At 40.8% G+C, this 24,333-nt stretch overlaps 1 protein-coding gene and 1 long non-coding RNA gene across 5 annotated transcripts in view; both read left to right on the top strand.

Annotated features, from left to right (window-relative positions):
• ELMO1 (engulfment and cell motility 1) overlaps nt 1–24,333 on the top strand; it is a 311,558-nt gene that overhangs the window by 120,096 nt on the left and 167,129 nt on the right. The window lies entirely within an intron of this gene.
• Nucleotides 8–23,996, top strand: LOC308062229. The gene is made up of 2 exons (XR_013927514.1): nt 8–15,829; nt 15,863–23,996. It is a non-coding gene; the product is annotated as an uncharacterized lncRNA (long non-coding RNA).

The raw sequence follows: 24,333 nt of genomic DNA, 5'->3' as shown, positions 1-24,333 counted from the left end.
TGAGTATTTTTGTATGGTGGTATACTGCAAGTGGGTGAGTGCATCTGTTGTAGTACATCTTATAATCAGACATTTTGCTTGTTTGGTGGTCTTCTGGCTATTTTTTACAAGCAACTAGTGCCTTTTTTTTTTTTTTTTTCTTCAACTGCTTTAGGAGAAGTTAGCATGCTGCAATAGATGACTATAAACTCTTCAGAAGGGATAGACAAGAAAGGAGAGGAGATGGGGTAGCCTTTATATTAGGGAGTGTTTTGATTGTCTAGAGCTTGATGATGAGGAGGTTGATTGTTTATGAATAGAAATCAGTGAGAAGGCCAACAACATGGTGGGATTCTGTTATAGGATGGAGAAGCAGATGAAATATTCTAAAAGCAGCTGGGAGAAGTCTCACAATCTCTAGCTGTTGTTCTTGTGGGGGACTTCAACTTACCAGATGTCTGCTGGATATACAACACAGTGGAGAAGAAACAGCCTAGGAGGTTCCCAGAGGGTGTGGAAGAGACCTTCCTGACACAGCTGGTGAGGGAGCCAACCCGGGCAGCTGCCCCACTGGTCCTGCTGTTTGTGAACAGAGAAGGACTGGTGGGTGATGTGATGGCTGCAGGCCATCTTGGGCACAGCGATTATGAAATGCTAGAGCCCTAGATTCTTGGAGAAGTAAAGATGGGGCCAGCAGAACTGCCACCTTGGACTTTTGGAGGGCAGGCTTTGGCCTGTTTAGGAGCCTGGTTGACAGCGTCCCTTGGGTGACTTGGGGGACAGTCCTGAAGGTCCCAGGGGTCCAGGAAGGCTGGACATTCTTCTAGAAGGAAATCTTAAAGACACAGAGCAAGCCATCCTTATGTGCTGAAAGATGAGCTGGTGGGGAACAAGACTGGCCTGGCTGAACAGAGAGATTTGGCTGGGACTCAGGGGAAAAAGGAGAGTATATGACCTTTGGATGAAGGGGCAGGCCACTCAGGAGGTCTACAAGGGTGTCATGTCATTATGCAGGGAGAAAATTAGAAGGGCCAAAGCCCAACTAGAACTTATACTGGCTACTGCTGTAAAAGATGATAAAAAATGTTTCTATAAATACATCAGTAACAAAAGGAGGGCTAAGGAGAACCTCCATTCTTTATTAGATGGGAGGTAGGGGGGAAACATAGTGACAAAGGCTGAGGTACTTAATGCCTTCTTTGCTGCCGTCTTTAATAGTAAGACCAATTGTTCTCCAGGTACCCAGCCCCCTGAGCAGGGAGACAGGGATGGGGAGTAGAATGAAACCCCCATAATCCAAGGGGAAATGGTCAGTGACCTGCTACAGTGCTTAGACACACACAAGTCTCTCAGGAACAGATAGGAGCCACCCAAGGGCACTGAGGGAGCTGGCGGGAGTGCTCACCGAGCCACTTTCAATCATTTGTCAGCAGTCCTGGCTAACCGGGGCGGTCCTGGTTGACTGGAAGTTAGCCAACGTGATGCCCACCTACAAGAAGGGCAGGGAGGAGGATCCAGGGAACTACAGGTCAACCTGACCTCGGTGCCGGGGAAGGTTACGGAACAGATAATCTTGAGTGCCATCACACGGCATGTGCAGGACAACCAGGTAATCAGCCAGCATGGGGTTAGGAAAGGCAGATCCTCCTTGGCTAACCTGTTCTCCTCCTATAACAAGGTTGCCTGACTTAGTGGGTGAGGGAGAGGCTGTGGATGTCTACCTGGACTTTAGTGAAACCTTTGACGCTGTTTCCCACAGTTCTGGAGAAATGGGCTACTTGTGGCTTGGATGGGCAAACTCTTCACTGGGTAAAAAACTGGCTGGATGGCTGGGGCCCAAAGAGTGGTGGTGAATGGAGTTAAACCCAGCTGGTGGCCAGTCACAAGTGGTGTTCCCCAGGGCTCAGCATCAGGGCCAACTCTATTTAATATCTTCATTAAGGATCTGGATGAGGGGACTGAGTGCACAGTCAGTAAGTTTGCAGATGACACCAAGTTTGTGTGGGGGGCTTGTTGATCTGCTGGGGGGCAGGAGGCTCTGCAGAGGGATCTGGACAGGCTGGCCAAACAGGCTGAGGCCAGTTGTATGAGGTTCAACAAGGCTCAGTGCTGGGTCCTGCCCTTGGGTCACCACAACCCCAGGCAGCGCTACAGGCTGGGGGAGGAGTGGCTGGAAAGCTGCCTGGTGGGAAAGGATGGGGTTTGTTTGACTGTTGGTTGATGGCTGGCTGAACATGAGCCAGCAGTGTGCCCAAGTGGCCAAGAAGGCCAACAGCCAGCATCCTGGCTTGTATCAGAAACAGTGTGGCCAGCAGGACTCGGGAAGTGACCATCCCCCTGTACGGGGCACTGGTGAGGCTGCACCTTGCATCCTGTGTTCAGTTTTGGGCCCCTTGATACAAGAGGGACGTTGAGGTGGTGGAGCACAACCAAAGGAAAGGCAACAAAGCTGGTGAAGGGTCTTTAGCACAAGTCTTATGAGGGGCAGCTGAGGGAACTGGGGGTGTTTAGCCTGGAGAAAAGGAGACTCAAGGGAGACCTTGTTGCTCTCTGCAACTACCTGAGAGGAGGCTGTAGGCGGGGGTGGTGGTGTCGGTCTCTTCTCCCAGATAACAAGTGATAGAATAAGATGAAATGACCTCAAGATGTGCCAGGGGAGGTTTGGATTTGATATTAGGAAAAATTTCTTCATCAAAAGGTTTGTCAAGCATTGGAACAGGCTGCCCAGGGAAGTGGTTGAGTCACCATCCCTGGAGCTGTTTAAAAGCCATGTAGATGTGCTGCTTAGGGAAATGGTTTAGTGGTGGACTTGGCAGTCCTGGGTTAACAGTTGGACCTGCTAATCTTAAAAGTCTTTTCCAACCTAAATGATTCTGTGATTCTAATTGGAAGAAATAACTACCTGAGGTTGAAACATGTATTTTTGCATGACATGCCATAATTAAAATCTAAGTTTTAATGATATTTTGGATAAACAGGTATTGCCTAATATATCTGTGGCAGACCTGTAAAGTCATTGTACTTTCTTAGTAATAATGTGGACTGATGAGCACAATAAATCCAGGTAGAACTCTCTAGTATTTACTTATAGGGCCTTGTGTTTTGGTTGCTTGAAGTCCTTTCTTCTGTGAGTAGGGGATGCAGAATCTCTTGCTCTGACTTAATCAGACCAGTTGGTGTTTTGGTCTTGCTTGAAACTGTGCTGGGGAACATAGCACAATCTGGCTAAAATGTCGCATACATATATATTCATTAATAACAGATATTATTCCCCCTCTGGAAAGAGAGCATGCACGCATACACTGCAATAAGTGTCTTGATTTATTGTTTACTCACTAGGTTAGTAAGCAGTTTTCTTTCTTCTTAGGTGAAATGATACTCTTCATCTCTTACGTGATTCCTTAGTTTGCTGTTGGCCTGGCAAATGTACATGAGTATAGCACAGTATCCACAGTTCTAGACAGGGTGGTTTTAAACACTGTTGGTGCAAGCTGAAGCTCATTGTGCAGTTTGAGTGTTCTGCTCAGCTCTGTGGTGTGGGGCTCGACATTAACCAGTTCGCTTGTGGTTTTGGGTGGAGGCTTTCCGGGTTCTGATAGTTGTTTTCACTACTGTCGGGGGAGGAAAAATTACTGCTATATCAGTGCTGTTGTATCTGTAAGGAGTCATAAGTAAATAGACAGGAAGGGAGGAACTTGGCATTTTGGGATTTTAAACATGATAGTAAAACTAGTGCTTTGAAAAAGCTTTTGAAGCTCAGTGTGGTGTGGTTTCTTTTTTGTTGTTGTTGTTGTTGCCTATGAATCTGTTCTCAGTTTCTGTGCAGTAGGAGACCATTGCTATCTCAGCTTCTGAGATTGGCAACTCCTGTTGTGAGATGTTAGAGACAAATGGGCTGGATATGGAGCCTCCAACTTGTGGTAAATGAGTACAGACGTGGGTTACTGTCACAGGAGGAGAAAAAGTTACTAGTGGGAAAGGAAGAAGTGGTGACAAACAGAAGGAACAATGGGGTATGCTAAAGTTATGGTGGGGCTGTACATACAGAAATTGTGGCATATGGAAGAATCAAGGAAATCAGATTTAAAACAATTGCTCTCTAATTCAGGCTGATCACTTTCAGTATCTGCTGCTCACTCTAGTTTTATGCGATGCTGAAGGCACACACAGCTCCCACAGCCGTCACTGGCGCCTGACTAGCACCTCTGAAAATCTGATCTTGCTTTCTTAAAGCTGGAGCAGGAAAACTTTGAGCATGTAATGGAGCATCCAGCAGAAGCTGAACTGGGACTAGCACACAGATTTGAATTCCAATCCTATTTTTCTGATGCTTAACAAGGTCTAAAGATCACTAGTTGTGCAGGCTGGCACTAGTTTTTCCAATGCTTTTGTTTGTCCCACAGGATCTATTTTGATCCAGCAGAGCTGAAATCATTAACAGCAGCATGTTTCAGCTGATAGGGTTGTGAGAAAAACACTCATTGTGAATTGATATGTATTTCTGTCTTGTCTGAGTTTGTAGGGATTCTTTTGCTGTGTATGTAAGCAGGGACTTATCCATTATCTTCATTACTCTCATTTGGGCTGCTCATTGGGAAGCCTTTGAAAACACTCCAACATTTTTCAAGGGTAACTGCAGCACTGTTTACTATCTAATTATGATACCTTTTTATAAGGGAATGGGGAGTAAAGTCAAGGTGGGAGTGGGAACTGGGATCAAAGCAATGAAGAAAATGTGGGGAAGGCATAATGGGAGATAAGAAGAAATATGGGAAAGTGAGCTGTGAAAAGAGCACCATAGGAAGAGTCCCAATGGGAGGCAGGTTATTCTGCTGTCAGTATGATGAGGCCATGTATAAATAATAAGAATGTCAATAAGTGAACTGTGAGACTTAATTCTGCTCTTGTATGGAAATTTTACTTTGAGCTAAGAGTAGAGGTCACACTGCGTGTACAACTTTTCTCACAGCTGAAAAAGAATTTGACTTTCCTCACAGAGCTGGGGAAGGAAGCAGGACCTGTTGTGAAATCTGACTGGTGATCTCCAGCCTCACACATGGGCTGTGCCCTGACAGGACTCCAGTTAGATGGGGTGAGGGCAGCCAGGTTACTTCTTTTCACTCCGTCATTAAACTGCCTTCAGTGCTTTCACAAACTGCAGGTGAAGGGATGCATTAACAAAGTGATCTATGCTCTGAATAATGGGAGGTTTCTCTTCCCCCTGTTCTGGCTGTGTGGCACAAGGAGAAACCCAGCCAAACAGAGGCCTGCCTTTGAATGCTGTCTTCATTCCACTGGTGTTAGTGGTCAGGATACTAATTTCTTGAACTGATTAAACATTGGGGGGGGGAGGGGGAGTAAAACCATGTCTAGCCATCGAGTTGTTCTTGGACTGCTTGTTCTCTTTCTGTTTGTGAAATGCAAGAATCCTGTTTGTCTTTCTCAGCCACATCAAAAAGCTTTATCCCACTACAAATATAACATCAAGGAGAGACAAAATCCAGACATGGTTTCAGAAGTTTACAATATTATTTGCAAAAGTACATAGAAACCTACATCCAGTTAAAGAAATCATAGGGCGTCTCCAGATGGTTATGATGGCCTGTGTGAAGCTTATTGTGGGCAAAGAGATTTTCAGATGAGACAGTCTTGAGGAGATTTATTAAAATGCTGATGAAGACAACAAAAAATGACCCAGTTAGGAGATCTAAGATATGCTACACCCTATTGAATTATTTTCTGAGTCAATTGCACATTAAATGGCTGAATCCCTTCCCCCGCCCCCTTCCCCCCCTTTTGAAATCTCTTTTGGCAGTGGAATCCCAACCAATGCTTATCCCCATCAGTTCTTGTAGCAGTAGTAGTTTTAGAAACTTTCAAGTAGTAATGTAGTTAAGTGTTAGAGATATTGAAAAGAGAAAACCACATACTTTGGTAATGTTAAAGTCAGCCCTTAAATTCCTGATCTGTTCAAATGGTTTAGTTTTGTAAAGCTCATTGTATGTGAAGCTTCTAAAGTTTTCTTGCATTTGAGTAAACTTTATTCCCATAACTGAGGCAGGCAATAGATATATCTCAAGAAACTGAAATCCTGTATATTCTCTTCATAATTTTTTAAACATCACTGTCATTATGAAGCTGTAGTGAATGTGTGTGTTTAGAGGCAGATCTGACCAAATTCTAAGAAACTTAAATAGGTTAAAAAGTTGAAAAAACAAAACAAAAAATCTCATCCTAAAAGAGTTTTTCTTAAGTTTGCAGTATGTAGAGCTTTTGGGCTTTTTTTGTTTGACTTTTCTTCAATAAAATATAAATGGCTTGTACAAGTACAAGAACTCAACATGGACAGTGATTTCATAATGCTGCTGTACCATGCTGGAACTTATTAATATAGCAAAAAAAAAAAAGTGTGGGTTAGTACAGGAGACATGAAGTCAGTAAAGAACTGTCTGATAAAAGGTCACAGTTAAAACGTAAATTGAGAATGGTGGGATGTCCTTCAAAAGGCAGGCATGGGCTTGACTCTGAAAATATTAGTGGTGGTGACATAAGAGAGTGAACATTCACTGGTGAAATCTGATGAAACAAACTTGGGAGGCATCAATGAAAGAATTACCATGTCATTCAAAATTAGATGACCTTTTGGATTAGAGAAATAGAAATGTTACTTTATTCAGTGATACAAAGTGCAATAATGTTCATTTAGGACCACTGGCAAGAATTTCTTCTGTAGGCAAATACTTAATCTATGGGAAAAAATAAGAGAGATTGTGCAATGTAGCCACAAAAAAGTCAAATGTTAAGCTAGGATATATCTGGAAAGATATTTCCAGAGCAGCTAAACTGTTAAGGGCATTTTCTGCGTTTCTAAGACATCATCTAGAACACTGTGTCATTTTAGTTACATTTGCAGTGACTTCTAGACTGACTGAATGCAGGATGAGTGCAGAGGATGAGGATTGTGCAGTGATGAAGGACATGTCTTACAAGGGTTGACTTTAAAAGGTTGGCTTGTTTAGCCGACCAGGCTGAAGGCTGTGAAAATATCAAGCGCACAAATGTTCAGAGGGAGGAAGCCATATGTAAGCTAAAAGGCAGTGATGGCAATCAGTTTATAGAAAAGATTTTTAATTGGAACGATGGGGAAAATGTCATTACTCATTTAAAGATGGAGCTTGATCCTTTATGAAAAGGTTTATACAATGGTGGATCCAGGAAACAAAACAAATGAGGACTATATGGGAAAAAAATATACAAAGTTGCTTAGAGAAGTCTGAAGGGAGAAATAATTAGATAGATAATGACTTAAATGGCAGCATAGCTGATTTGTTAGGCTTTTTGCAGATACTTTCTAATGTGAGGAGAAGCAGCACCAGAATAGATAGTTTGGAAGACGTGTCTTGTAAAGAACTCTGGAAAGAAACTTCAAAAATAGTTGAGTGTTACTAAGGCATGCCTTAGGCAGAATGTAAGCCTGAGGAGCTTCTGAGATTTCTTCCAGACTCTCTTTTTTCTCTTCTTCATGTCCCAGATACTTTGTCTTATCTTTTGTTCTTATTCTTCAAAAATCCCTTGTTTCACAGCACAATATCCAAGTAGTGTGCTGAAGATAAAAACTATTCAGTTTTCTCATGCATTCTTCTGTGGTACTTCTCATTGGCTCTTTGAATAGTTTATTATCTGAAGCCTGCACATAGTGTTGCCCATTTAGAGATGAAGGAAGGTTTTTCCCCTTGAATTTTCTGGCTAAGGAAAGATACTCAGGGCTTTATTTCTCAGAATACTTTCTGCTTTCCTCAGTGCGTGGCTTCTGTTACACCTGTATGTTACTGTCTGCAGAGCTGACTGTGTCAAATCAGGCATTTGGAAAATGAAGAATACACAGTGACTCTCTTGTACTTTATCTGTCTTGCAGTCTTTTTTAAAGTCTCATCTCCAGTCATAGCTTTCTCACTAGGTCACATCTGTGGCTAACTTAAGTGAGAGGTTTTACCTGGAATTTAGGTTATCTCTTCCACCAGCAAATGGGAAGTACTTGTTCAGGACATTACCTTTGCAAGCATGAGCCATCTATGTGTTGGAGTGACTGTAATGAGTCAGGATTTGGGTTTTTTTTTTCCCCAGAGCAGGTGAAACTTAGTCATTCACTATATGGAATAGAGAATCCTTAGATTGCTGTGGCCCAAGAGTAACTTAAGACAAAGTCAGTAGCTGCCTGGATAACTACGCAGCATGATTTTTTCCCCTTGGTTCCATTTTGCTTCTTCCTGTATGTTTATTCATGTAGTCATCTCAAATAGAAACCCCTCTCAGGCTGTCTTCTGTATGACTTTTATCTCCTTCAACAAATTAGAACAATTGTGCATAGTAACCTCTTTCATGTTGTGATATATTCCTCAGAGGAAGTCCCTTCTCTGCACTGGAAGATGGAGGTTATCAGGGAAATAATTTGTTATCATGTAATTAATATTTTGTAATGATTATCTGCAAGAGGGGCAAGCTCAGATGACAGCAGCAAGTGCTGATGTGCTCAGTCTTTAATTGCTGTCCTCTTCAGCCTATCTAGTAGAGGTCTCATGTATGATTTCCTCATGCTCACTTGGAAGCTGCTTGTACCCTCACCTCATTTTCATGTCATGCCCCGTCCATGTCCCCATCCCTGCACCAGGATTAGGAAGCGAAGGATTAAAGTGAAGTTTTGGAAGGGGGGGGAGGGGGGGAAGTTATTGTTTTAATGTTTGGTTTTCATTACCCAAATCTCTTTTAATTGACAATTATTAAATTGACATTCCCCAAGTCAAGTCTCTTTTGCCTGTGATGGTAACTGCTAAACAGTCTTCCTGTCCTTATCGTGACCCACGAGCTTTTTCAACCTTTTCCTCCCCTTGCTCTGTTGATGAGGGGAACATGTGAGGAGCTGGGTAGGCGTGTGGCTGTTGGCCAAGGTTGACGCACCACACCGTCTGTATTTTGCTAAATTTTTCTTTAGGCTGCTTCTGGGTGCACTCCCTGAGCCATGGTAGCTCAGAGGTTCCCTCTTTTCTGTATTCTGTTGCAGTCTCCTTGCTGTGCTATCACACTTTCCTAAAAGACTCCTCATCTCCTCTGGTCTTTCTCTCTCTCCATTCCCCCTGCCCTGCCCCCCGTCTTTGGTTTTGATTTCCCACTCACCTCAGGCTGTTTGTTCCATTTTGATTTGGAAAATTTTAGTTGCCGTGATAAGTGCTGTCCAAGTCAGTAACAGCTGAGAACAGGATCTAGTAATGGGAAGCACTGGGCAGCGGCAATAACAGCACTATGAGCCCCACCCCAACTGATCTGTAGACAAAATCCTTTCCTTTTCATTTTTTTTTTAATATAAAGTGGGGGCTTCTGACTTGAACAGCTCGACCATAGTTAGATTAAATTTCTTTCTAAAGATATGGTTTGGGTTGGGTTTTTTTTGCTTATTACTTTGGGCTGTGAAATAGTTGCATCCTAGTTTTGAAGAATATAATTTAAATGGCTGTTTTATTGTAATCTAATACTAATGATAACTTATATGACCACAGATTTTGAGGCATGGGTTTACTGGGGATGGTGTATGTGTTTTTATTAAAAGAAAGTTCAGATTTCTATTGGTGGAAAGGCAGTAGATAATTACTTAGATTACTGTGTGATAATCATTCATCTTTTATTTGCATAGATAGAAACAAGTAAAGAGTCAGTGTGAAATCACACAGTGAAAGGGCAGTGCACATTTTTAGGTAAATTGCATGGTGTGGATTAGTGGGAGTCAATTAAGCAGTAGATAGAGATGGGCTTTAAAAAGGAAAAACTGAACAAGACTGGGGTGGGGGTGGGATGCCATGCCCTGCAAGAGTATACTAACAGTTCTTAAATTCTCTGGAGTTACTAATGTTGGTTAGATCTCTGAAACTCCTTCATTCCAGCTGGTCATCTGGTTTAATGGTAGCAGTCTGCCGGGCTAGGGAGGATAAAACTTTCCTAGGAGGGGTGGTGAGAGGGAGATGGACAGAAGTAGACCCCATGTGATGCATTTACTTAGCTGTTCTTGTTGAAAACCTGAGGAGGATTGTACTTTTTCTTCCTAAAAAAGGAGAGCACGAGTGATTGAAGTCTTACAGCCTTATGAGTTGTAGGACTGGGAAAGCTCTGAACAAGCAGCTGAAGTTTTGTTATTTAGGGGCTAAAATCTGGAACTGGTGTAAAGTGCTGAAAAACTCATTAAGAATGTCTTGAGTGGTCATTTTCAGTTATTTTGTTCACTGGTCGCTGATGTTTCCTCCTGTTGGTGATACTCTGCAGTGATGGGAAATGTTGCATTGCTTATCCTTTGGGGAAGCTTCTCAAGTATAATAAAAATAATGCTTTCTTACATTCAGTTTCTCTTGTTGGCTTTGGCAGTGGCAGAGGAACATATCTGATACTGTATGTGTGCCAATCTAGATCTGATCCTTTTAAAAATTTTAAATTGGTAAGATTTAATTGTTGGCTTAATGATAGAACAGAATAGATCCTGTACCGCTGAAAAAAAATTGTAGTTTTCCGCCCTCCTCCACTCTCTCTACTCCCACAATCCACTCTTTCCCTACGTACTGTTTCAAAACTTGTGAAATCACTTGTTGCTGAAAAAAACCCTCACCAGTTTAAGAAGCTTTCCTTTTGCTGAGCTATTCAGATATGCAGCAGCTGAGGCTGCTTTGCCTCAAGACAGAAGTGCCCAATCTTCAGTTTAGTTGTCATATTTCTGCATGTAACAGTGGCTTGCTCTGAAGTCCTTTGTTCTTAATTAATGATAGCCAATAATTAAACACCATGTAGCAGAGCAGAAACCATGTCTCATAGCATTTCAGCAGAAAGGAGATCGTTCTTCTCACCTTTCATTGTAGTACATGGTTCATAGATTTGAAACATAGAATAGTAAAATGGTTTGGGTTGGAAGGGATCTTAAAGATCATCTAGTTCCAACCCCTGCCATGGGCAGAGACACCTTCCACTAGCCCAGGTTGCTCAAAGCCCCATCCATCCAGTCTGGCCTTGAACACTGCCAGGGATGGGGCATCCACAGCTGCTCTGGGCAACCTGTGCCAGTGCCTCACCGCCCTCACAGTAAAGAATTTCTTCCTAATACCTAATCTGAATCTACCCTCTTGCAGTTTAAAGCCATTGCCCCTTGCCCTATCACTACAGGCCCTTGTAAAAAGTCCCTCTCCAGCTTTCCTGTAGGCCCCCTTTAGGTACCAGAAGCTGCTATAAGGTCTCCCCGGAACTTTGTCTTCTGCAGGCTGAATAACCCCAACTCTCATCCTGTCTTCACAGGAGAGGTGCTCCAGCCCCCTGATCATTTTTGTGGCCCTCCTCTGGACTTGGTCCAACAAGTCCTCCTTAATTTGAGGGCCCTAGAGCTGAAAGCAGTATTCCAGGGGGGGTCTCATGAGGGCAAAGTAGAGGGGGAGAATCACCTCCCTCAACCTGCTGGTCACATTTCTTTTAATACAGCCCAGAATACGGTTGGCTTTTTGGGTTGCACATGCACATTACCAGGCCATGTTGAGCTTCTCATCCACCAACACCCCCAAGTCTTTCTCCTCAGGGCTGCTCTCAATCCATTCTCTGCCCAGCCTGTATTTGTGCTTGAGATTGCCCCGAGCCAGGGCCAGGACCTTGCATTTGGCCTTGTAGAAGACAGGCCCACCTGTCAAACTTCTTAAGATCCCGCTGAATGGCATCCCTTCCCTCCAGAATGTCAACTGCACCATTCAGCTTGGTGGTGTTGGCAAACTTACTGAGGGGGCACTCAACCCCAGTGTGCATGTTGCTGACAAAGGTGCTATACAGTGCTGGCCTCAGTACCAATCCCTGAGGAATGCCACTTGTCACTGGTCTCCATTTGGACATTGAGCCATTGACTGCAACTCTTTCAGTGCAACCATCCAGCCAATACCTTATCCACCCATCAAATCCATGTCTCTCCAGTTTAGAGACAAGGATGTTGTGTGGGACAGTGACAAATGCTTTGCACAAGTCCAGCTAGATGACATTGCTTGGTCTTCCCTCATCCATCAACACTAAATCTGTCATAGAAGGCCACCAAATTTCTCAGGCATGATTTGCCCTTAGTGAAGCCATGTTGGCTGTCACCAACAACCTCATTATTTCCCATGTGCCTTAGCATAGTTTCTAGGAGGATCTGTTCCACGATCTTTACTGACACGGAGGTGAGACTGTCTAGTCAGTTTCCCGTGTCTTCCTTATTTTTCTTTGTAAAAATGGGAGTTATTTTTCCCCTTTTCCGTGCCATGGGAACTTCACTGGGCTGACACGACTTCTGAAATATGGTGGGTTGTGGCTTAACCATTTCATCCACCAGTTCCCTCAGGACCTGCAGGTGCCTCTCATTAGGTCCCATGGACTTGTGCACCTTCAGGTTCCTTAGATGGTCTTAGACCTGATCTTCTCCTACAGCGGGTGTCTCTTCATTCTCCCAGTCCATGCCTTGGCCTTTTGCAATGTGGGCAGTGTGGCTGGAGCACTTGCTGATGAAGACCAAGGCAAAAAAGGCCACCGAGTACCTCAGCCTTCTCCATGTCCCAGGTAATGAGGTATCGTGTTTTCTTCTGGACAGGGCTGATGTTTTCCCTCGTCTTCCTTATATCACTGACGTACCTATATATAAGCCTTTTTGTTGCCCTTGATGTCCCTGGGCAGATTTAGTTCTGTCAGGGTTTTAGCTTTCTGAACTTGGTCCGTGGCTGCTTGGACAATATCTCTGTGTTCCTCCCAGGCTACCAGTCCTTGTTTCTGCCCCTGTATGCTTCCTTTTTGTGTTTGATTTTGTCCTGTTTAGTATTGAACCAGTAGGGTAAGACAGGAATGTATATTGCATTTATTATCTCATTTTTGTGCTTAAGACCACTAGAGGTTGCTCTTCTCCATTGTTTCCCAGATTCACTCTCCATACTGTCATTCAGTTTTGAAGCTGAAGTTTTTCAGTGGGTATTTTAGAAATAAGCCATTTTACTCGCTCCTCAGGGTAAGTTTTTGCAGGTGAAGGCTAATCACACACAATTATTTCTAGGTGTTATGAGAGGGTGTAGTTGTATAGTGACTGTTGCTTTCAGTATCTGATCACATTTTAAGAAAAGAGATGTAGTGGGAGATTCGTATGACTGTATTGGCTTTCGTAAACACTTACTTTGGAAGTATTTGAGACAAAACAGAACTTGAGGATTCCTGTTTTCAGAGAGTAACATTTATCTGTATAATCCTGTTGCTGTATATAGGAATATCACAAGAACAAGATCTAGTCACTGGGAATAACAAACAGCCCAGGACCTTAAGTAATATTGATCTTAAACCAATGAATATATACACTGATGTATATGTTTGAAATGCTTGTGTATTTTATTCATAGTGTATGCACCAGAAGTGCAGCACCACCTTCTCCTAGAAGAGCAACAAAGCTGAATGTCTTTAGGAAAAGGCAGAAATGAGATACTTGTTAAAGCCTTAATTCATTCCCTTCCTCCTTTGTCACATTTAATGACATGCATGTGCAGTATTTCCTTTATCTGCCTCTGCTTTTCTCCTCCTTTATACTTTGCTCTGCATTTCTGTCATGATCTTTCTCTCTTGTTCAGCCCTAGACTGATAATTACAGTCCTCCTTCCCATCTGTCATGGTTTCTGCCCTACCACTCTTGCTCTCCTCCTTGCTCTAAGCCTTCCCACTCCCAAATGCCGGACTACGACCCTTTCACTATTGCTGTATGCCCTTCTACTTAAGCTTCTCTTTCCACTCCATTCCTGGTTTGCTTTTTCTCTAAGCCTTGAAGGTGGGGCCAGGGGATGGTCAGGACAGGCAGTGTCTTCAGAGAAAACTGTGTCTGCTCCAAAGAGACTTGTTAAATTCAGTTCATTCTGAGTTTTGTATAATATGGCTGAATGTAGCCTACGTTCCAGAGGAATTTCAAGACTGACTGACACAGGAACAAGTCTTTTACTAAACCCTAAGTTTTTCTTGTATAGCATGAGTAGGCTCGAGTTTCTTGACAAAATGATTGTGCAAAAATTGATTTGATAAGAACAATACAGTGCTTAACGGAACATTCCTAAAAATGATCAAATAATTTGCTAAAACTTGCTAAGGCATTTGAACCTAAAAAAGATGCTAGGCATTCTGTCCTAACATTTAAAATAGTTGTAAAGTATCAGAAGAGTCTAAAAATGGAAATTGTCAGACAACCTGAACTGCAGGTGGCACAACCAGTTTTACTTGTAATTTAAACACCTTTCTCAAGTTTCCGTTTGCTTTTGACATCTTGCTTTCCTAATGTTTCTGTGAATTGCTACTGGATAGATCTCTGACAGAGCAACCACAAGCAGAGGTACTGAAACCTGTACTAGAAAGGTGAACAGAATATGTGTGCAAAGCAGGATGGAAAAGGAAGGAAATATAAATGAATTGATGATGATACTGAAGACGTAACTAAGGGCTCTACTAGTCTATACTGGCATTTGAAGGAGCTGCAATCAGTAAGCTCAGCGGTTAATTTTACAGTTAAATTTCCTGAATCTATATGGAGATAATTCAGTCTGAAAAGGGATTTTAAAATTTTATTTCCTGTTAAAGAAAAAAAAAGTCAGCATTTCAGTTGTTGTAAAACAAAGGAATGTTTGGGGTTTTTTTATTGGTTTAATATTTTAGGTTGGTTTACAGTATGAAGCTCCACATGGTAGTCTCACAGAATATTTTCTAAGTGAATACTTAGATCTTCACTTTAGAGGAATGCTGAATGCCTGTCAGGATTGATTTTCGTTAATATACACCTGAAGATAGAAATCCTTGATTTAGAGCTTGATATTATTTGTAGTATAGGTGAACCTAATTTTAAAAGCAAGCTGCTAGGTAATTTGAAATATGGCACAGCAGAGGGCACTAACGCCACACCAGATGTGGGCTGTTCACAGAAGCCCAGCAGCTCACTTGCATGGGTACAGAATCATTTCAGTTTTGGAAATAGTAGAAATAACTGTTCTGGGCTGTAAATTCCCATTTCTCAGTTGAATGCCAGCAGATGCTTGATGTTTAGGCAAAATGATACCTCTGGGGACAATAAAATTTGGCTTGCATGTTAAGTTTGTTATACAGTACACTGTAAGTAGAGTTCCTTTTCTGTCTGGCACTTACTGGTAAGATTTTTTCCCCTCTGAAATAACAGTTTGTTCCTGTGTATGAGTGTTTTTCAGCCTGATGTAGGCTCCATGACAGGGATGCTTTCTTGCAGTCTGGACTTTTTAGTTGGTTTTGGTTTGTTTGCATTTTTTTTTTAACATTCTCTGTGAATCTGTAAAAGATGCGATTCTGTAAATGTACTTAAAGATGTAATCAGGGAAACTTCTGTTTGACTGCCAAGTCAGGCCAGTGTTCTGCAAATATGAGCAATAGCAGCAAAGCATCAATCTCCTTCCAAACCTGAGAGGTAGAAATACAGCAAACATGCGCGCTTACTCTCATAGCCGCCCTGTCCATGGTGCTGTTAGGAGCCCATAGGCATGTGACCTACTGCATTCCTTCCCATAAGCATAGTTTCATAGTCTTCAGTTACTGTTTGCCATAAATGAAGCACTGCACACTTTCAGGCTGTGCTATGTATTTTGTGCTAGTTTGTGGAAACATAGGACTATGTTGGAAGTAGGATTGCTGCGTGTAGAATGAAGCATTGCATGCTGAGGTTTGCAACTTGGCAGAATTCATGCTGAAAATCCACTCTCCACACTGACATCTAGATTTGAAGAAAGATTCACATCAGTGTATCTGTTATGATGTAGAGGAACGTAGACCCCAGGTTTAGCATTATGTAGAGGAGCGTAGACCCCAGGTTTAGCATTTGATCTGAAAATCTCTTCCACTGAGCCCCTGAACCACTCTGAGCAGTACAAGGACGTGTGGGTAGATGCCTGCTGAGCACAAGCAGGGGCAACGTCTTGGCTGCTCTTCATGTGAGTGGGGCAGAGCTGGTGAGGGTGCAACACACCCCCACCACCACCCCTCCGATGGAGAGGGGTGATCTCCTCTGGCCACAGGGGCAGATGGTGTCAGGTGACTAAGCTTCTCAGCGAAGTGTGATTGCAGTTTAGAATAAATACTGAAGAATGACAAAAAATGAGATGGGTGATTAAAATCATGAATTGATTCGTAAATCCAAACATAGACAATGCATTTTTTTCTTTATCATCAGACTGTTTCCTGCTGATCCTGAGTGTTAACAGACAGGTGCAAGAAAATCATGGCCGTTTGGAGGCATGAGGTTTTAAGTGGCTGGGAGAAAACCTGAGAAACTTTATTAACAAAAACGGATCAGTTGTTAACCAGGAGCACCTGACCTTGTGGCATGTGCAGTGGATGATAGCTGTGTATTAGAGAAGCTACTAAGTTTATATAAACTAGATACTGTCCATCTGAGCCAGGAACTGTGCAGGAGGCAGCACTGGGTCAGATGCATCATTATAGTGACCAACAACTGGGCCAGCAAATCAATCTGTTAAAGCTGCTGTTCTTGTTTACCTTGAAGCTGCATGTGATTTGCCAGGATTATTTGTCAAGAGCTATGGGAGTCTAACAATTTGCATGTTGTTAAAAAGAATAAACGAGCCTTTTATGTATACTGCTGAATTCCTCTTAACTATAGTCCTGCTAGAGGAGAACAGTTTTAAAAGAAAGAAAGAAAAAAAAACCCAACCGCCTCATTTTGATGGGCTACCAGCCTTCTTTGACCTTTCAGTATTGCTTTAAGAACGAAGTTAAAAAAGTTAAAACTAATCACAAGGAAATATCTGTGGTTGTGTGTCTGTGGAAATGAACTGACTCTGTATAATCTCAATCTTTTTGTGTTTTGTTTTTCTAATACTGTATTTGATCATTTTGTGCTTATAAATACTAGTGGGAGGAATCATCCTTTAAATCAGTTTCTTAATGACAGGTTAAGTTCTGTTATTTTGCACAGGGAAGATAAAAGAGGTTTTTATATTTTTGTACCTTTTCAATATTTTTGTTAGGGAAATTGTAAAATAAAAATCTTGAACTATTTGTGATTTGAAAAAGTATGACTCTTTTGAAGACAATCCCCTAACAAATGTAAATGCGCTAATGTAAAATTAGGAGTGGTGGAACACTGTATTTCTGGCGTATGTTTGTGTGTGATTTTGCTGTATTTCCTGGTTTGCTGCTCATTTACTGTGTGCATCCCAGTTATAAACTCATGGGGGCGGGCAAGCTCTACGGGTTTGAATGGACTAGGGCCCAGCTGTTACTTTCAAGTGCATCATAGCAGAAGAGTTCTTTATTGCTAATTGTTTTCTGATCACTTGTCATAGAAGTGGATCTTGTACATCTTTGGATATTATGTACTGCACGTGCCTGAGAATTTCTGGGAAAAAAATTAAGATGAAGAAACACCAGTCAGACATAACGTTATCTCTTTTGTAATGTGGGCTTCATCTGTTTCGCAAGGCTTGACTTGGAGAGCTGATTCCATACAAACCCTTGCTTGGTATTGAAGTAATGGCAGTTTTTTTGTAACAATGTAAATTCAATTTAATGTTAATTACTGCAAATAGTTGTTTTGGGGTTTTTTTAAGCCTATGCAATATTCAAGTGTATGCATAAATGCGAATAGATAAGTATGCATATTGCTTTGCTCTCAACCCCGTATTTCTCATGGGGATTTTTGCCTGTTGTTAGATTTAAAGGACAGTAAATAGCATAGCACACAAAATATTTAGAGTTTTTTCAGTTACAAAAAATTACAGACATTCTCTGTGAATGTGTGATTTCGTTAAGGCTGTGAATGAATTAAAAGACAAGGGGGAGAAAAGCGACTCATTTGTGAATAACAGATTTTTTTTTTCCAAATTAAAACACGTTCACATCTGAATTGTGAATATTTTGATTGTTTGATGTAGTCAGCTTGTTACACAGCCCCTGCATGAGTGGCAATGGTATGTGTTCTTTTAAAAATTCCTTAATTTTCTTAAATCTTCCTACCTTTTGGTGCAACTTCATCCTCTTTTGATGTCTGTCTGGAGAAAACTGGAGGCAGAGAGAACAATGCCCAGACACGCAAAACATACCTGCATTTTGCAGAGCACAGCTGAAGTCACAAGAGCTTTGCATTCCTGTAGAGGGAGGCAAATAAAAATGGAAGTCAAGTGAACTGAAAATCCCCATTAAATGGATCCAATGTTTTTTGTCTTTTTTTTTTTTTTTTTAATTACCTCACTACTAAGGGCAGGTGAGGGTATGCTATAGGATGGGCATAGGGTATTGCTGACATTGTTGACTTAAGACAGAAGTAAGGGCTCAAAGGTTTTAGGAGGAATTGGTCCTTTTTTTTGAAACTCATCTGTGACATCTACAAAGCTTGGCTGTTTGTACTCAAGCAGGGGAAAGATTTGACCATAGACCTGATCGTTTTGTATGTGGGAACATGCGTCCAAAGGTAGCTCAAATATCACAGACATTGATGGTTCCTTTACTGTAGCTTAGTTTTCAGCTTGTCCTCTGTGGTTACTGGAAGCTTGGCCTGGTCACAGGTAATAAAAGAAGTGGCAGTGTGTGAACCACAGAGCTCTGTGGTGGCAGAAGGCTTTCTTACCTAGGACTGTGCACCCGTACGCCTAGCCGCAGATGACATTTTGGCTCAGTTACCTGGTTTTAAATTTTGACAGCTGTTGTATCTGGCTGCCAGGCAGCCAGTAGATTCACATGGCTGATTCATTCTGAAGTGGAGTTTTCTCAGACAAAGGGCTGACTTGTCTCTACTCTTTATTTGAACTAAACACGGCCTGGCCTTTTCCTTTTGCACATGAAAGCCATTTTTGCTACCTTGCTTGAAAAAGAAAAATGTGAAACCTCTCTACAGAAATATCTAAAAGACGAGCAAGATCTAGCCCAACTTACTTTTGTGATACTTGGCACTGGGTTTAGGTTCCTCGCAAAACTCACCATTCTCAAAGTGACGTGTCTTGTAAGGATGTAGAGATGTCCTCAACTGCTGCACTCATTATTGTTAATGACATTCCAAGGGAAGTATAATTCACTGCAGAAATGGAGTGCCAATCTTCTTGTTCTGTGGCTGTTCCATGCCTACCATAGTACGTAAGCATCATGTCTTTTACCAGAACTGCAGTTGTTACAGCAGGAAGGATCCCATTTGAAGTTTTACTCGAGTCCTCTGAGTGATGATGTATGGGAGTGGTAATGGCAGCAATTAAGTGGGCTGCTTCACATCTTAGATAGAAACAGATACCTGTAGATACCCATCCTTGGGGAAAATTCCAATGATTATTTTTACTCTGATTTTATTCAATTTCTTATAATGTAAGTAATTTTTCTTTAAAAGAAACGACAACTGAAAGGTGTTTTAGATACTGCACCTTAATTACAGAGGGAAACATTCTGTCAAAAAGGTTAATTTTAGATAAAACCACCTGAAGTGTAACTAAAACAATCAAAAAGATGCTGTTCTAGTAGTCTTATTCTTAGAAGACTGATTCAAGCACCCCAAGATTTGGCAGAACTTGGTTTTGAACCTTTCATTTTACTTTATGAAAAGGTCTAGAGATTCTTTCTTTTTTCTTGAGAGGCTATGCAACTCGTGTTTTGGTCATACGCTAAAATATATATTTATGTACACTATGTACACTTGTTAACTATTTGTATAATTTCCTCAAATTTTATAGAAAATGCCTGTTGAAGAGCTCTGAATTTCTCCTTAATAAGTAGTCTTCAAACCATCACTCAGGACCATTAATGCTTGTACACCGATATTGCAACACTGCCAGCCAACTCATTATGCTTAAATAATGAGTGGAAGTCACGGTGTACCTTACTCAACAGACATCAAGCTTGCCTGAACTTAAAAAAGACTTTTCATGCCGAAATTGAACTTAGGAACACTAAATCTAATAAATTTACACATCTGGTGGGATTTGCAGAGATAAAATTACTCAGGTAGATTTAAATTCTGCTGCATCTGACTTTCATCTAGTTGCAAACATTTAATCTGTGTTTATTTATTTATATATTCAAGGTTGGAAGGATTAATTTTTGTGGCTTGCTGTTCCTGCTAGCACTGTTCACACTATTTTCTCACATGACGGTCTTCTTGCTAACTTGATAATTATCCTGCTGGGCAGGATGAGAATTTGTGCTTTAGATCCTGTCTATGTTGAAAAGGCAAACTGCCTTAATGACATTGGTAAAATTAAACTAGTCAATCTCCTGACACATTCCAAGGTCATGAAAAGGCCTATATGTATAACACTATTTCTTTTTAGGTTGGGGATACTCCATGCCAGTTTTTTACCGTGTGCTTCTTGACTGCTATAGTTCAAACAGTAGAAAAATTGCTTGCTGGCCAGGACATGGGTATTACACTTCCATCATGATTTTGGACGAGCTGGAGCTGTCTGAAAAGCTGTAGCCCTTTGCTGCTGTCCAGCTGCCCTGGCTGGAGTGGATACCTGCCTCACACCCTGTCAGCTGAGCCTCTAGAAAGTCTCCTGGGACTGATCCCTGCTTCCCTGCGGTGAAAGCTGTCCAGATTAGCTCACACCTTGTCCAGCAGCAGTTTCATCTAAAGCAGAACTGACTTTGCCCAGAGGCGTGGGACAAGAAATCTGTCAGGGTCTGCTGACGTGGCTGTTAAATGAACTGGTAATCTTAAGTGTGGAGTAGTAATAAACTAGTATGGCTTTTAGTTTCTTGACCCAGTCTAGCTAGATCTGCAAGTGGGTGTTTGCTTATTCAGTTACTCTGTAAACTTAGTGGATACTGGGAGATACCTGGTAGTAATTTCCCATGCTGGAAAAGTGTAATTGAAATTATCATGTCCCATTGATTCATTTTAAATATCCCTGAGAAAGTACGTGACATGTTACTACTTGATAACTTCATTTGCCCAGAAGACATTATTTCAATAATAAGTCAACAATCTGTGAAGTGCCAAACATGTCTCCAACCTTAAAGTCTGTGCTTGTTAACTGAAATAAAACTTGAAAGGTGGTTCATAGTTGTCATGCATTGGACAAGATGTTATCACTCTTAAGTTACAGCGCTCATTTTAGATTATTTTAGGCTTTCAAACTATTGGCAGCCCATATGGCTTAAGTTCTTGGAATCCAAAGCATTAATTCTATGTAACTATAAAGATGTAATATAGCTATACGTAAAATATGAAGAATTATGCAAGAGCTTTTTGTCTTGCTTTACAACGTGTAATTTTTTCATAGCTGAAAATGCACACTTGTTTTTTGACATGTCCTGTTATGTTTTAACTGATGATTTTAGCTGATTTAGTTACACCACCATAACATTTGGAGTTTTGCAATTCTGACCACCATCACATCCATTCGTGATTGGGACAGATTTCTGGTAGTGACTTATGTAGAGCTATATGGTGCTTTACACTATGTTACGTAGTAGCTCAGTGAATTGGGGGAACATGGTAGTCAGATTGTGATTTTTTTAAAATCTTTTTTAGGGAAAATTATGTGCAGATTGTGCTGATGATTTCTTTGCTATTGAGGCCGCTTTTATATTGGTGAGGGCAAATTTGATCCAGAAACGCTGTTGCTTAATGTATTATGTAGATAGGAGTGAGTTTTATTATTGGAGAATAACATTTGCAGTCCACTAAGGTATACCCAAAGCTGTCATAAATATTAAAAAAAAAAAAAAGTTAATCAGGTAGAAATGGCCAAATACTTGCTGAAACACAAAGCTGGGAAAAGCTAGAAATATGTTAAAGGAAAAACTATCATTGTTATATGAAACATAATTTGTAGCCTTTATGAAAACTATATTCAGTAGAAATATGCTGAAGTTCTTTATATGTGATGAGGTAGTGGGGATACGTGATTTAAATGATGTGCACTGACATTATCTTAAAAGAATCTCTGCATATTCTTTCAAAGATATGGCAGTTGCTGAGCTTTGGATACTTCTGACTTGAAGTAGACAGTGGGGGTTTTTTTTGTTGTTTGGGGGATTTTTTTTGTTGGGGGGGGAGGGGTGTTTGGTTAGTTGGGTTTTGATTTGGGGTTTTTTTTTGTAAATTCAGGGACCCTCCAGATAGGTTTTCATTCTATCATGGAGTTCTGTTGGAAAATTTAGAAAAATGGCTATGGAAGAAAAAAAGTATGCACATTTGTATGTTTAAAGAGTTATCAAGAAAAAAAACAAATCTGTTTGTTTGTTCTTGCTTTCATTGAATACACAGAGGTTGAAAATTCCCAAGGCACTGTTATACCTCCTTAAATGGAATGGTGGAAGTTTTGTGCATCATCATTTCTTTGAATATAGTGCTGGTAAATAAAAAGACAAAATTACTTCCTCATTAAGAATTTTAGCTGACTACCTTTTCACAGATATTTTTTAAAAAATTCTTTGAATGTAGCTTTTTTCATATTTGTAATTCTTGTGTAAATGAACAGATGGAAACATTTTGCATGTAAAACTTCAGGATTATTTAGGGAAGAGGTAAATGGTGAGGTTGTGTGCTCATTGATACCTCCAACATAAGTTTATCAATCCATAATTCACTGTGAGTATCACCTAATAAGTTCCCCCCCTTCTGGTCCTGGGTTCTTCTGAATGCACATCCATGTGCATACTACTTTGATTTCCTCATTTGATCCAGGGAAGGTTTTTGTGTAGGTGCTGTAGAACCAGGTGATTGCTTTCCTTCCTAGCCCACACATTGGTAGAAGGAAGAAGAAAATGAATAAGTGCAAGTAATTGAAGAAGGGAGAAAGTGATTACTGTCCTTGGCACTATCTTCGTTGACAGATTGTTCCTTTTTTTTGTGGAAAAAAATATGACCAGTTTTGAGAGGGTTCATTTTAGATTGACACCATTTAAATTGGACTCTTCCTTTTCAGATGTTCTGAAGCTCTTCTATCATCTCCTATAATTGTAAAGTCCTAATTCATCCCTGGGAACTTCTATAGTGTTTCTGTCATACAAATGTACAGTAGTGTGGCATACAGAATAGTGTTTCACCTGAGCTGCTCTGGAGTTGGGAAAACAGAAGTTTGATCTTCTGTGTAAAACAGGTATTACTGGGTCTAGCACCTACTGCAAGCAACTTTCAGGACAAATTAGCATGACATGGCAACTGAATTACATAGCTGCACATAGCACTGATGCAAAATCTGTGATAAGCTGTCAATAACTGTCAAGACAAACAAAAAGTTTGTACCTTGATAGGCTACAGATGCAGGGAAATAAATGGTTTCTGTGCTTCAGCATTTTCAGGTGGAAGATTCTGTTGTTAGGAATAATATAAGGAATGAGTGGTACTTACTCCATTAGCAGTTATCTGCAGACAGCACATCATTACTGTGTGCATCTCAGTGCGAGGGCACGTTCTTACGACTGAAATCTGTACATCCCTCAGAGATTGCCTTGGAAGCCAAAAGTAAGAGAGTGGAGCCATTCAGGACAGATAAGAAAGCTTTACAGAGCTAGGACTGCATGAGAATGCTAGGTTGTCTGAATGTAATTACTGCACTGCATTTTACCCAGAATAGCTGTAATCTTGTGAAACGTGCCACGTGATTTTTTGATTATTTTTTTTTTTAATGGCATAAGCAGACATGATTTTGGGTTTACATCTTGTCCAAAAGAATGAATTTTCATTTTCACAGTACCCTACTAAGCTGGCTAACGTTCTTGATGCTTTTGGTATGTTAACATGCATGGTATAAGAGCGTAAACTGTTAAATACTGCTCAGATGCTCAAGCTGAAAGATGTATGGATATTACTCAGTCTACTGGAAAAAAAAATCTCAAAAATTAGAAGTAACAAATCCATTGCAATTCTATTTCTTACTTTTGGCTTTTTATGAAGCGTAAAATACAATAGAATTTGTACTAGACAGATGCAACTAATATGCCTGAAGTGTTGTGTTCCATGTATTTAATAAATTATGTTGTAGGTGGGGGTGTTTGCATACTTCTGAATTATTCACTACAGCATTTTAGATAATCTAGCTTTGTATGTAATTTCTAAACCCACTTTCAATAACTTAATATTTTAACTGCAAATATTCAACATGTTAAGAAAAGGATGATTTTAGGGGGAGGAAGAAAGAAGGAAGGCAGCTGGCATTCCTTTTGAATTTGAAGAATAATTGAAGATAAGGTATTGTCTCACACATGCCAGAACTGTCTGGAGGATCCTCTGCTATTATTAGCTGGTTTATCTCCAGTTATTTAACCTAACAGAGCTGAAGATCAAGCCCTAATTATTCTGAGATTCAGCGATAGAAACTTCTGAAACAGACA

Source organism: Falco punctatus (genome assembly GCF_963210335.1).
Source record: "Falco punctatus genome assembly, chromosome: 4".
Classification (NCBI taxonomy): domain Eukaryota; kingdom Metazoa; phylum Chordata; class Aves; order Falconiformes; family Falconidae; genus Falco; species Falco punctatus.
Note: the sequence above shows the minus strand (reverse complement) of the source record. Positions and strands in the feature narration are given on the sequence as shown.